The 15,783-nt window shown below is 34.4% G+C and overlaps 1 non-coding gene across 1 annotated transcript; it reads left to right on the top strand.

Moving 5' to 3' along the window:
- The first annotated feature begins 1,944 nt into the window (after window positions 1–1,944).
- Window positions 1,945–2,017, top strand: Trnaa-ugc (transfer RNA alanine (anticodon UGC)). Its single transcript has one exon. It is a non-coding gene; the product is annotated as a tRNA-Ala (tRNA).
- Window positions 2,018–15,783: the final 13,766 nt, after the last annotated feature.

Here is a 15,783-nt window from a genome sequence, read left to right as displayed (position 1 = left end):
TAGTGTCAATAATTTCACTTGATGTGAATCTGCTACTGTCCATGCTCTAGCACCACATTGAGGGGAAATACTAATTCTCAGTAATTATAACAACTTCAAAGATATATATTAATAAACGTAAAATAATTGCTAAATATTGTCCATATCTTTGCTTACAATTAGAGAAACATGGAGAAATTCAAATTATCAGTTCTCTGTGGATTTTTATGTCAACTAGGAGTTAAATGAGCTCAGGTATATACAATTACTGAGTATTTTATTCAGATATATTTTTAAAAATGCATTATGCAAGGACTCACTTTGTATATTTCCCCCAAAATTTCTATTTCCCATTTTATGACTTTGTGAATTTTTTTGTTTATTTGCTTTTTGGAATAACGTCAAGCCATATACTGGACACCTTAGTAACAAGAATCTGTCTTGGGAAAAAACAGTTCTTTCTATAAAAACTTTACAACAATGGCAACATAAGCTACAGTACTTGGTTTATTATTAACCTCTAGAGGTTATTTTGTCATTTTTCACTTGATAGGATAATTTGTAGGACATTTCATGCAAAAAATCACAAACATGTATAGCATTTCTGAAAATTCTTATCTACCTATGGTTTCTCTTCACAAGAAAGTTACTTAAGGGCCCTGTGTAAATATTGTCCCATAAGAAAAGGAGATTGAATTTTTTATTTTAATAAGCAGTAGCAACTCATTTCAATTATAAGAATAATAATTATTTTAAAATAGTATACATCCAACATACATACATGCTTTGGTATTATATAAAGTTAGGCAAAGTTTAGTTAGAAGTATAAAGTATTACATAAGACTAAAATAACAGTGTTGCTCTTATGAGATTTATGTTCTAGCATGGTAGAGACAGTAAATAAACATATAAACAAGTAAATTATGATATATAGTAAATGCAGCAAAATAATTTTAAAAATATTCAATTATACAATGACTGCCAAACCAAGGGCTTCAGATATTTAGCCCACAGGCTGAATAATGTAAAGGAATCAAGTTTTGCAAAAACTTGGGAGATGTCATTTAAGCAAAACAGCTACTATATGAAGAGGTAAATCTGTCATTCAAGAATCAGAAAGTCCAAGGAGCTACAATCTAACTAGTAAATAAATTGCAGGGAAGCATCAGTATTACTACATTTTCTTCAAACTTATTTTGATTACAGTCTTTACTAATTGTAGTAGTAAAGAAAATTTGTTCCCTGTAATATGTTACACAATCTCCTAATCTTGGTGGAAAAACTCTCCTCTTTGGTCCTTGTGTTTGTCTTGCTCTGAACATTCTTGGGCAACTTCCTCTGTGTTCTTCCCAGCATGTCTTGCCATATGGCAGCAGATTGGATGGTTTATAGAGTTCTCTTCTAAGTGCAGAATTGAATGCCTCTTTTGGGATCAAAGTGAAAATGGATTCCTAGCTCCTGTGAAGACATGTATTTGCTACAAGCCCATGCATCATGTGTATTGTCTCTGGCTATATAGAGCAGAAGTTTTATTTTTATTATTATGTAAACTTCTCAACATGGATAATATTGAAATCAAACTCTGAACTCTAGTAAACAATAGTGTGCTAGGTAATGGGAAAAGTGAATCTTATTTGACAAACTAATGGGAAAATTTTCTTGTCTGCATTATAGATTGACAACGGTTTCAACTGAGTTCCCTTTAGCAGACTTGTCTGGGTTGATATTTATTCATTCCTAGAAGCTTCCCTACCTCCATCTACTTTTTCTTTGTTATATACCTTCATTCCTTCCTAAATATCAATACCCTGAGGAAAAGGGGAGATGTTGAAGAACACTGCTTTTCTCATTGAACAAAATATTCTCTATTGTTCTTTTATAGAATATGCCCCATAAACCAAGATTGCTTCTGTTTATCTAAATATCATCCAAACTAATAAAAAGTTAAACATTTTTCCAAGTGTTGGGGATATAGCTCAGTTGGTAGAGTGCTTGCCTTGCATGCAGAAGGCCCTGGGTTCAATCCCCAGCACCACCAAAAAAAAAAAAAAATCTTTCTATACTGAGTGCTGTAAACTGAAACTTATTTCTAAAAGAGATTTGGAGAAGGATTTGTCCCTTACCTTATTCCTCTTAAGAAACCAAGACAAAACAATAAAGAAAAACAGTGGATAGCAATGCAAGAGATGACCATAATAAATCTCACAGCTGATCTTTGTATTGTAGCTCCTGGTTTTAATTTACTTTTGTTTCATTATTTTCTTTATAGCTTGTCTTTTTTATATACTAAAGAAAATTAAGTCAAATTAAAAAAACTTACTAAGAAACCACTATGTTAACTTTAGAATTACTATATGTTCGTGAAGATAGTTATTTAAATTAATGGGTCCAAAGTCTAGCAAAAGTTCTCCAGAGAAACGTAGTTAGCTAATATTTGCATGGTCACTGAAAATATTCTGGGGATTGAAGCAACACTTACAACTGTCAGAAATATTTAATGCTTGTTATAATAATTATAATTACATTGAGTTACTCTCAGTCAGCCAAGGGAAAAACTGTAGGTAGTTGAAATCCATCCAGAAGACAGCTGCTTGGACATGTCAGGAAACTAATTAAAAAGTTACGGGATGAGCATGAAGCTGAGAGGCCAAGCTGAACATCTGAGAACCACGCTGAGTTTGTGATGGCAGGATCACTCCGGCTTATTCTCCCGTAAGAACTGATCTCCTTTATTACAAGGTCAATGACAGCCCTTGAGGGAGCATTGGACATAAAGCAGCCACAACCTTCAATGGAAACCTCCCTGAGGGACACTCAGCAGTGGCTTTTGGGTAAACACACCGTAGATCATCATCATGACAGATCAACTCTCTGAAACTGTCTAGTGACAGATTGCTTGTTAATGAATAGTTTGTTAATAAGCAGGACAACTGAGAGTTGAATGTTGATGTGGAGTCATAGGTCATATCTGTCAATCTGTTTATCCTGAAATGTTTGTCCTTCATGGAGTTGCTACGGGTTTTCTTCAAATAAAAGGCGACAAAAATGCATAATCTATGTTTGAAGCATATAGTAATAGAAAAATTTGTTCTCAAAAAAACATAGAATTGAGAAGTACTGTGTACATTGTAAAATACCCTAATGCAAGTATCACAGGCATGTTGATATATTAGATACCTAAGAAGAAAGCATCCTTTAAAATAATTTGTCTTCTTTAGCCTATTGACATTATAATTACCAAGGATAATTTTACTAAGTGGCCTGAGAATTGAAAGTATTCCCAACCAGGAGGTGACTAATGGAAGTAGAATTTTTGATGAGCTTTAATTGGTGTTGAGCTTGAAGAATTATTTGAACTGAAGTTAACTAAGCAATTTTAAATATTTTAAGTTTAAAATGACCACCAATATCCACAAGGTCATCGAGTAAATTTGCTCACTAAAATGCTTGTACAAATGCATTGGGATGTAGAAGTACAAATGTTCTGAAAAGAGAATTCTTGTGACCATTATGAAGTTTATAGGTGCAACTGCATGAGCACATTAATATTTGCCAGATTCTGTCAGAAAAATCAAGTGTTGTCCAGTCACAGATTCTACAAGACTGAAGATATGCATAGAAGGAGGTTGGGTAAAGATGTACAACACAAAAGAAGAAGAAATCACATTTAGATGGGTCTAAAAAGCCAGCTTATGAGTTCAAACAGGCTTCCCAAACACAAAGTCCTCCTTCTGGCATAATTAAATGTAATCTTTATATCAATATTGTATTTGTGTATTTACTTTAACAACAATACAGTTTTCACTACCAAATATTCCATTCAGATATGTGTGTGTGTGTGCATGTATATATGTGTGTGTATGTGTGTGTGTGTATTTATTGATGATCTGTGATTTGTGTCTGTTTGAATAAGACCTACAAGAATAACCAATATAAGAAATTTAAAAGGACATAAGAAAAGCCTTCACCCCTTTTCCACCTTATGGAAGAGGTAGTAAAAATTACAACCTATCCCAGTAGTCCATCTAACTAGTCCCTAACCCTGATGATGAGACATTTAGTTTAAAACATAAATGCTATGGAGATTGTACTACATCATTACATGTCTAAATAATTATCATTACCATTCTTAGTTATTAGGTGCCTAATGTGACCAAACATCTATTTATGATTACTAATCTAAACTGCAGTTCTATGAGATAGACAGTATTATCCTTACTTTATATACGACAAAACTGATATTCATGGAGTTTTACCTTACCGATGTCTCCGTCCTAGAAAGGGCAGAACTGACATCCAACTCACCTGTCCCATTAGCTGTACCTTGACACTTGGGAATTTGAAATCAGAGAGCTCAGCATTTGAAGAATTCTTGTTAATGTTTTTAAAGAAATGAAAAAAATAGCATCTTCCCATAGCAAACTAAACCTGTTTTTTTTTTCTCTTATACTGATATACAATAAAAATAAATGGAAAATGTGCCAGCAAAATTATTAAAAATTCTTTTAGCCTTTTGAAAGCAAATTTCTGTGAATTAAAAACAACTCAGGAAGTAGAAGCTCATTAACGCTTGGCTTAGGGAATCCAAGTAGTCGCATAAAGACCAGGTCTGTAAGCTTCAGCAATTATTCACGCTGGAGACATTGTACCAAAGATGAAGGCGTTCAAAGGTCATCAGGAGGATAGCTCATCATTGGAAGAGGCTTTGAGTGAACAAGTTTCACCTTCAAAGTGGTGTCACAATCAATAACCAATAGGGGCAGGAAGTGAGTGTGCCTTTACAATAGGAGGCACTTAACTTGAAAAATTACAGTGATTACCTCTTTTATCTCTGGAATAATGTTCTAAGGAAGAAAGAAATCTAGATCTGCATCAGCATTTTCACTTAGGGAAGGGAAAACAATTGGGAAAAAGGTTTCTAAACATAAAATGTAGTTTTAAAGTATCCTTCAAATGAGACCTAGTTCTCTTCCTTAGTATATTTTTCTTGACAACGCTATTTAAACTTTGTTAGTGGATAATGCTTTCACTGAATGTCAAACATCAGTATTGATCAGGTTTACCAGGAACATCTGAAACAGTCTTCAATCATGTGCTCCAGGAATTTATTCAGTGATGAATTTTGGAATAAGACCTAAAAGAACAACTTAGTCTAGACAGAAACAAGACACAGAACATACCCTTTCTAATACTCTTTTATCTTCTTTCCTGAATGGAGAATGAAAACATTTATTCAGCTCTCATTCCAGTTAGTCATTTATTGAGTTTATAATAGCAAATGATTAGCAAGCCAGGCTGTTGGTATCCATATAGCTTTTAATATAATTAAAGCAAGATGTTTGTTCATAAACCATTCCTGAAACATTGTTTCACAGTGCCTCCTTATTTTTATCTCCTTAAAATTTATTTTACCAGTAAGACAAGTGTAGAATAAATGAAAGAATTTGAGCAAATGGAAAGCTGCATTATTGTTTTTGAATAGGAAACCTCAACATCACACTGTCGTTAATTTTACTAACAGAAATTTATAGATTTACTGCCTCACAAAGAAAAATAATAGATTTTTTTCAGAGAATAGATTGGTTTTCTCATACATGTGTATATTTTATTCATTGTATAGCTGAATGTTGTTTTGTATGCATGCATTTTTGTCATGCAAATGTAATTTTCTCAGGGATTGTATTCCTCTTCCTTTTTTTTAGCTAAGCACTCTATTTTTAAAAAGCATCCATTTCCTGCTTTGCAGACGTATAGTATAATCTGTTTCATATAACTGTTGCATAATACTCCAAGAAGTACCTCATTCTATTTGCTCTGCCAATCACAGACCATCTTGTTGCCTAGAATGCCTTCCTATGAGTCCTAATGCTGGCACAATGTCCTTCTATGTTTGCCCTCCTATAGAAAAATGAAATAGAGTGCAATTTAGGATTCAATTATGTGTCAGAATGTATTTCAGAATGGTCCTGTTGGTCTATACTCCCATCACTTACATATTTCTGGAACCTATATGTTTATTTCCATTCCAATACTTGTAGTTTTATTTAGGGACTGAATTACAGATGCAATAGCCTTCAAGTTGGCCTTTTAATATCCTATCTTATCTCTTCTGCATAATTTCTATAGCAGTGCCATAGTGTAATTTCCAAAACACATATCTAGTTATGATACCTTATATTGCTTTCTCTTTGGTGGGTCGGTGGGTCTTCTTCAAAATCTTTATAAATGACTCTTCTGAGATCTTCCCCCTTCCTCAGTAGCTATGCCTCACCGCTTATAGCTATGTCAAATACAAACAAGCACACATAAAGAACTATTATCCAAGTAATTGAAAACCTCTTGCACGAATCGTGCAGTAAATATTTATTTATTAATACTATATTCCAGACAATATGCTATTCAGAGGGGATATAATGAAGGGTTAGCTGTATCTGGCTTCTTTCCTCATAAAATTTACATTTTGGTTTGGGAGACAGGATATAAACATAAAACCAACCCAATAAAAGGAAATAAAAAGTTACAGTGCTCCAGCCTGTATATCTTTTGCATTTGTTCTTAATATTTTGTATGGATAGTGTCCTCTTCCCAGAAATGCCATTCATCTTTCTTTCTTTATAATCTCATTTCAATTTGCACTGGATATTTCTTCTACTCTATTGAAATTGTTTCCATCTCCTCCACTGCAAATTGCTTACGTAAGATATTATAAAAACGGTAATTATTTTCACTACATATTCAATGACTACTGTATATGTTATAGAAAAGTTAATAAATCTTTACTTAGCATATAAAATTATCTATAAGGACATAATGACATATTTTATTATCTATAATATGCTCGGCACTTGGCTAGACATTATAGTAAATGTGTTAAAAAGAGAGAAGTTGTTCTTTTTAGGAAGATAATAATCTGGCAGAAACAATGAAAGCTCATGGTCAAATATTCTAAATACGAAAATGTTATAAAGAACACTAACATAACACAGGACAGTAAAAAAAAAAAAAGCTGGAAATCAATGTGCTTTCAAGGCTGGGTAGAATGTAGGCAGCTGGAGGTAAAAGGTGAGAATGTATTCATTTTCCTGAGCTTGGCATTCAAAACACACTGGGCTCAATGTAATAAAATTCCACTGAGTACACTGCATGTTAAGGGCCTTAGGTTAGACTCCATGAATACAACAATAAGCACAAAGTCTCTGGTGAGACCATCCTTAAATGGATAATTCAAGTTGTGGAGTGGGAAGATATGAAGTAGTCCTGATGTATATGCATGTGTTTGTGTACATGTTCTTGAAAACAAAGTGATAAAGTGTAGTGCTGTCATTGTAGACAATTGGCTAAAAGCTGAGACGTTTTATGTTACATAAGCCATGAAAGAATAAGTGAGTTTTACCAGAATTTTGTGCAAAGAATATTAGATATGGGCAATTAAAATGCAAGATACCAGTTATGAAACTGTTTTCAGTGGTAGGAACTTTTTATATGATGGTGGCAGTCGAAATATAAAGACACAGATGTCAGCGATCAGCGATATTTTTAAAGATGGTATTTCTTGCCTAATAGGGTATTAAGACTAAAGCAAAGAGATGAGCTAAAATGGTTTAAAGATTTGCATTTTTAGAGTCTAGAAATTGGTTATTAAAACCACATATACATATATAGCATTTTTTCTAGGATAAAATGGTGTGTTTATTTTTATATCCATGGAGTTGAAATGGAAATATTCTGAAATTAGCTGAACATATGTAAAAACAGGGTTACAATAAAGACAAATGCAAAAATAAAATGAAAGTTTAAAAGGAAATCAGTATACTTCATGAATATATTTGTTGGTTGAATATATTTGTTAATGTACCAGGGCCTTTTGCATGTGTACATGCACATTTTTTTATCATATTTATCACACTTAATTAAGTAATTTGTAAATTTATACATAATACATAGAATATATACAAAACTTGTTCTAATAAAACCTTTTTAACATTTAACAAAATTACTAAATTCTCTTAAAATTTAAACCTATGGTAACATTAATTTGCCTGATTTTAACACTTATTTGCCCCAATATTTTGAATAATAATAAATCTACTCTAAATTAAAACAACATTGGCTTGCCCCAAGTTGTCACGTTTTTCCTGTTTAATTTTAGACCTTCCTAGAACTATATTTACAATGACACATTCCAGCCAATCTTAAACATTCCCTTTCCCCCAAACTAAGACATTCTCAGGCCAAATTACATTCTATAATCTATGAAGCATCTGATTCTTTTTCATCATTGACCCTAACTTCTTCATGGTTATTTCATGTTTCCTAGTTTTGCTTCATGTTCAGAAAACTTTATGTTTAATATGACTCTTAATTTAAATCTTTTCATTTAACCTTCAAGGTATCACATCAAACTGCCCTTTTGTCCCCCGCTAAATATTTTTTTTTAAGTTTTCCTCACTACCATTGCATAATCAATTTCCTTGTCACAATAATGCCTTTAACTGATTTATTACTATTGTTTCAAAAACTAAAAAATGTCCTATTCATACCATGCATGTCCCTAGAGAAAATGACCTTGATTATGCCTTTAGCTCTACTTTTTAGGACACTGAGTTAATGTAACATAATATCAAATACTCTATATCTTTAATATGTATAAAAACTGTTTCCTGAGTTCAGATATGGGAAGGGCTACCTTGCAAAGAGTAGTGCCCAATATGGACACTGTATGCACATGAACAGTGGAAGATGCACAGTAACAGTAGTGGGGCTTCATCTGGGCACTTCTACAGTTTAGAGTAGGAAATTATATGCTATTCAAGATTCCAAGTTCCTGTTGAGTTTTCCAATTCTACCAATAACATAGACTCCCATCTTTATCATAGTGAATTTGTTTACAATAAGGCCTTCTTCCTATATTGACAAATGGAATACTTCATTTGAATTAGAAATATAGAACAATGTCCAGGAATATTTTAAAAATTAGACAAAAAGAACTGGTCCCTGCATTGGGTCATTAGTCATTGTTAATGGGAAAACATCAGTTATATTATGGAATAATACTCTTTAGTGACAAAAATGATGTGATAAAGGGAAGACTGAGTAGTAATGAAAGGGAAAAGCCAGAGTCACTCCGGATAAGTGGAGGATGGACATGCAGGGAAGACAGATACCAGGGTGTTTGTAAATATTGTAACTCAGAGGGAAATACTTAAGGCCAAGCAAAATTCTGGAAAGGGAGTGACCAAAATGTAGGAAATGAGGATAGAATGAAATGTAGAGAAAAAAATGGCTTTATAGATTAGGATATTGCACTCATGAAATGAGTGTGAACCCAATCAGCATGGAAGCCATTGGGTAGGAAATTCTAGTTTCCGGGAACTCCCAGCTTCAACTCCTGATGGTTTGAGACTGCCCAGCACATGTGATATCTTAGCTAACTCTGCCAGGTCCAGCACTCCACTGGAGTTGGGGTGACCTGCAGAAGACACAAAACCACGCAGTCTTTCAGAGATGGTTGTGGCTTGCCAAGATGTCAATCAACCTGTTGACTGCAAGACATAATGAAGCAAGACTCCACCCAGTGAAAAATTATCTCTTCCTTTGATGTACTCTCCCTTAAATAAAGGACCAGAGCCATTCTGTTCCAGCTCCTATGTGGACTTGAGAAACTATCAGACACTCCTCTTTGAACCTAATTTCTGGCCCTGTCTCTTATTTCTTTACTAATTATCTCAGCCTTTCTTTTTCTCAGATGGCTCATCATCCTCTGTGCAGGAAATTACCCTGGCAGGTGCTGGCTGTCCCTCCATAGGGCCGGCCAAGCTTTTCTAAAGAGTCTTAGGTATAGACTTAGATGGAGATAAGATACTATTCCCTTTGAAGAATCCGCCAGGAATTTTTTAAAAAGGGAGATGGAGAACAATCTAGAGAAACTATTTTCTTTGTTATACATACACATACCAATAAAAATAAAAATGTTAGGAAGAATGGCTTGTTTTGGGTTAAGAATGAAAGTACTTTTTAAAAAGCCAAATTTGAGAACTTACCTCTTTCATTAGTGGTAAAGTTTTTATTTATAAGTCACAGAAAAATGTACAAGGGGGGGCAGATCTAGGATTGGAATTAGAAACAGAATCCTCACTGAAGCCCAAAGGATTACAAGTGTTAGCTCTCTCTATAGCTGCCTATGAAAAGTGGAAATTCTATAAATTAACCTTAACTTATTAATAATACTATCATTATTGCAAGTGATTTTTAATCATATTTTCCCTGTTAAAGACGTTAAAAGAGATAAGGCAGGTACAACACATAAGAAGTCACTCAACTTCCTGAAGGCCTGTTTAGGAGATGTTGTGATTATGCTAATTGCATTGGATTTTGATGTTAAATTTAATGGATAAAGAGGTTTATCTCCAAAGAAACTCTGAATTCTTTTTCAACTCTTCAAATTCTAAGAACAGTTGAATACGTTAAGATCCTGAATTCACTTTCTAAATTTGTTCCAGGAACCTGGGTAATAATTGGAGGAATCTGACCCAACAAATGATTTATAGCTGTTTCTGATACAGCAAATAAAAGATAAAAAAGTTACATCTACATGTCAGTTTAGTCAGAGAAACTACTTTTCATTCTTAATTGCGTTTTCTATAATGTGGCCTGGCACATAGCAGGCACATAGCATCAATAGCTGTTGTATGAAAAAAATGCCCTGTATGGCAAATTTTGTCTGCTAGTCTTCTGTTAACACAGGAGGTTGATGTTTTCTAGCTTCTTATTTCTTTTTCTTTATATTATAGTTTATAAATAATACGGAAGCAATTAAGGGGTACAGATGTTTCTGGCAATGACATTTTATATTAATTTGTACATCCAATGATAGGTAAATTAATAATAGCAGTTTCCTGGACAAGAATGAGTGACCTCTTCCTGGAACTTCTCTCTGATGTTGTCATATATTATGGGAAGCCAAGACAATGAAAATAATTAATTTTCTTATCTTTCTCTCCCACAAATACATTCCTGCTTCAGACAAATTAGTAATTTTGAAGTAACTTTCAAGTTCTATAATTTAAGTGGCAGTAATCTTGCCTATAGCAGCTTAACAAGATGACTGGTGCTAAGAAAGAGAAATGTGCTAGAAATGCATGTCACTTCGGGGTAACATGGGAACCTTGTTTATCCACCTTTTACCTAATTTATCCCATGTGGTATTAACCTGGATATCTCTAGAAAGAAAACAATAATGCATCTCCAGCAGCTTTAACTAATCCAGATTTTTGTTTCTAAGAAAGGTGACTACTCTTTTCTGATGAAAGGATTACTATGCCTAATGGTAATTTAGAAAAAAATATATCATTAAATATTAATTTGTGTACCTACAGTTTACAAAGAAACAAAAAGCTAATTCTAATCATTGTAAGTTTTTTAAATTGACTTTGTAGAGGTCCAAAAAGGTTAAATTTGTTAACATTTTCAAAAATAAACTCCTTTCTTGCTAACTGCCTCCACTCTCCATTTCTCCATTTCACTTAGTGGCAAACCCATTCTTCCCAGCTTCAAGCTAAACACCTGAGAGTCATCCTTGAATCTTTTCTCCTGTGACTCATCCAAATTATCAGGGCAATCCTGTGGGCTCTATTGTAAGAATAATCTAACACCTGAGGAATTCTCACTCTTCCTCTAATGTAATCTTGAACTGAGTCACCGCATCTTACCTGAGTTCCTGATACTGGTTTCTTAATTGGCCTCTCTTCTTCTATTCTCCCCCTGTGTTTTCTCTGTCCTCCATACAGCAAGGTGATTTTTGCAAAATCCAAGTTACTGAATATCGCTCCTCAACTAAAAGTGCTCTAATGATTCCTCCTTTAAATAAAATCCTATGAATAAAATCCAAAAACTTTAATTGATCTATAAAGCCTGACCTACTGGCCTACACAGGCCTATGAGCCCCTACATTCTGGTTACTTTCTCAATCTCCTCTCTTTCTGTTCTCCCTTTTGCTTGCTCCACTCCAGCCAGACCAGCCTTGCGCTTCTAAACCTACGATGTGCCACATGTTCTCCCCTCTCAAGCAGTATGCACTGGCTGCTCCTTCTGTCCTGCCCGGAGACCCTACTTCAAGCTGTGGGAAATCCTCATCTCCTTCAAGGCTTTGCTCAAAGTTCTTTTTTTCTGTGTTACAGCTTCTCCACATACACATGCTCCACCCTTACATCCTGCTCAATTTTAGTTTTCTATACAACTTCCTATCTCTTAACATTCAGCAGTATGCAATATAGCTTGTTATTTACTATGATTTATTATGTTGATTATTTTCTGTATGCCTCTCATCAGAATATAAGTCTCATAGCAGCAAGAATTTTTGCCTGTTTTGCTCATTTTAGAGTGCCTGACAGAAAGAGTAGGCACAAAGCAAATATTTGCTACAAGAATGAATATATGAATATGTGAATAAATAAATGAATGATACTGAATGCTATCAGATCATTTGATAGATCAACTCTCTGAGGGAATTACTGTTGCTTTCCTGTTGCAAAATAAGTAGATATTGTTAGAGATGTGAATCAATCTCTGTTGGGGCAGGCTCAAAATGGCTAGAGTTGTGCTTCCTCTCAGAGATGTCCAGTGAGATACGTTATGTTTTCAGTGTGTAACCAAGGCCATGCATTGGCTGTGTTATGATCAAGGTGTAGTCAATGTCATAAACACCCTGATTCAGTGTTAGATACTCAAGGTCATAAACATTTGCTTCTGAGTATCCACCCACTAATGTCACCTGTTGGCAGTGTGCCTTCTTTGTTTGGCCTGCATATAAAAAGGACTATGGAAATGGTTGTGGGGGTGGTAAATGGAACTGACTGGAGCAAAATGGAGTAGGCTGGGGGCTCAAGCTGAAGCTGGTGGATGGATGCTGTTGCCATCTCCGATTAAAGCATGTCTACTATCCCAACTGCATCTCACATCATCTTCTTCCACCTGCAGGGATCCTGAACTTGCTTCCTTGACATGAGCCTCACTCTCCATGGACTACTTCTCAACCTACTATATGTGGAAATCAACACAGGCAAACTGTCCTAACATAGTCTTATTTCAGTCTTTTCAAGGCCCATATACTGGACACTATTGTCTGTATCATGGGGGTCACAAAAACTCATACAACTGTCATCCACAAATAAATAAATAAATAAATAAATAAACCAAAATGTATTCGTGGTAGGACTAACTGACTTATATGGGCAATACAGATAGCCAGCTATGCAGCTCAGGACGTCAGGTGTCATGGCTACCTATTTTTCTTCTGTGGCCCATTTGCTGTTTGTCTTTAGGAAATTGCTTATCTTCAATTTGCTTGTGATACTTTGTTGGTAAAGCAATAATAATAATAACAATCACATTAAAGAGTTGTTATGGGGATTAAATAAGTAAACATATGAAAAATGCAAAATACCTTAGCACAGGGCTTGAATTCATCACAAGCATTTTTATTTTTTTAAAAAAATTTAAATGAAATTCATGTATCATAAAATATATCATTTAAAATTGTAAAATTCTGTGTTTCCTAATATAGTCTCAAGACATAAATTGTGACTATCTAATTTAGAACATTTTCAAAATGTATTCATCAGTAATTATCTTCCACACTGTGCTTCCTGCCTCTAGCAACTACTAATACAATGTCTTCATCATAGATTTGCCTATTATGGACATTTTGCCCACATGAAATCACACCATAGAAGGCTTTTTGTATCTAAATTCTTTCACTGAGCATTTTTACAAAGTTTATCCATGTTTTAGCATTTGTCAGTACTTCATTACTATTTTTTGGCTCAATAATATTCCAGTGTATGGATATACCATGTTTATCTATTCAGCAGTCAAAAGGTATTTGATTTCACTTTTTTAATATTATAATTACTATGTGACCATTTGTGCACAGATTCTTCTGTGAATACATATTTTCATCATTCCTCCGTAAAAATGTAGGAGTGTAATCCTTAGATACTATGGAACATCTATGTTTAGTCGTTTGAGAAACTTCCAATTTTATTTCTAAAGTAACTGTACCACTTTACATTCTCATCAGCAATGATGAAGGTTCCAATTTCTCCACATCCTTTTCAACACTTCTTATTGCTAATAACCTCCTGTTGAGTATAAAGTGATACTTCAATGTGGTTTTGGTTCATATGTCCCAGAGTGCCATTTTTGGTATGGTAGGCATAATAAGAAGCCCTTTAAAAATTTCCAAGTCCTAATATCTGGAATTTATTAAGTTACAATGCAGAAATTGGGTTGCATTGGAGGAAGCACTACAAATGAATAAGAGCAAAGGAAACACACTTTGTAAATGTTTAGAGAACCGAAATTCATAGGAATGCCAGTGAAGGCCAATGGTGCAGAGACCACAAGTAAATAAGAGAGGATGAAGCCCTCTAGGAAAATTATCTGTTTTCCTAACCCTGGCTTTGTCCTCTTCTGAGGCTCTCACATATTGAGAAGTAGGTCAGATTCTTCTTACATTTAATTGTAAAGGAAATTTGCTTATTCCTATTTCATCAATTTACTTCTTTCTTGGGATATAGAAGTGGAGATTATTTGCTTAATGGACAATTTATTTAATATACTATCAATGTGAGAATGTTTCCTGACTGTCTCAGAGAGAGTTCCTCTTCCCAGCGTTTTCTGAGATACTTTTCTGAACATATCTCCATATTCATTTTTCTTCATATAAATGAGATTTATAAATTCTTATATGCTTGTGTAACTACTTCACATATGTCAAGCTGTACTGTCATTTGTTAATAGTCACTTTGGAATTTCATGGTGTGTATAAACTGTGACGGCTTTACCTAATAAATAAAACAGAAATGTCTTCAGAGATTTCACAACTGTCAAACATAGAAGCTCTGTTGGGAGATATTTAGCTTTGCTGGTATTTAATCTTCTACTTCCAAATGTCATATTCTTTGGACATTACTGTTACTTAACTGTACACAATTTGATAAAATGCTTTAAAATCATTCATAACTGAATGTACATATTTCAAAACAAAGTTTTTCAAATATCTGCCTATTATCCTTAGCAAGAGCAAATTCTACTGTCTTATTATCCATTCTATACATACACCCGGCTTTAGTCTCAGCTGGCTTCATGTGTGTGAGGACAGGGCAGAATGATTTCCTCACAAATATTTCCATGAGGCAGCTTCTGATAACTCTGTGGATCAGAAACAATAAGCTTCATCAGAAACCAAATGCCATTTGACAAAGAGGAGATAAAAATAGGAAAAGAAGTGTCTTGAATTTCATTTTTCCTCTTGTAATTTTAATTAATTTTTTTCTCACTCCGATCCCCAGGATTTCATTTTCAGCATCATAGAATGACAAAACTCATAGTATCAAATATAAGTTTGGCTTGTAAAAATGTGTTATGGCTTAAATATGACGTGTCTTCCAGAAGCTCATGTTTGACGCAAAGCAGGACGGTGAACAGGTGAAATGATTGGGTTATGACAGCATTCACCCAATCAGTGTGATCTCTGATAGGGAGTAATAGAGTAATAACTATAGGCTGGTAGGGTATGGCTGGAGGAGGTGGTTTCCTCAGGGGGTGCCTTTGGGATTTATATTTTGTGAGCTGAGCTTAGCTCTTTCTGCTTCCTGGTTCCATGTATCTAGCTTCTTTTCTCTGCCACGCCCTTCCACCATGATGTTCTCTATCACCTTCAGCCTAAGGGGTGGAGCCAGCCGTCTGTGGACTGAGACCTCTAAACTGTGAGCCCCCAATAAATTTTTTCTTCCTCTAATTGCT

The sequence above is a fragment of the Marmota flaviventris genome, chromosome 3, assembly GCF_047511675.1.
Source record: "Marmota flaviventris isolate mMarFla1 chromosome 3, mMarFla1.hap1, whole genome shotgun sequence".
In the NCBI taxonomy this organism is placed as follows: domain Eukaryota; kingdom Metazoa; phylum Chordata; class Mammalia; order Rodentia; family Sciuridae; genus Marmota; species Marmota flaviventris.
Note: the sequence above shows the minus strand (reverse complement) of the source record. Positions and strands in the feature narration are given on the sequence as shown.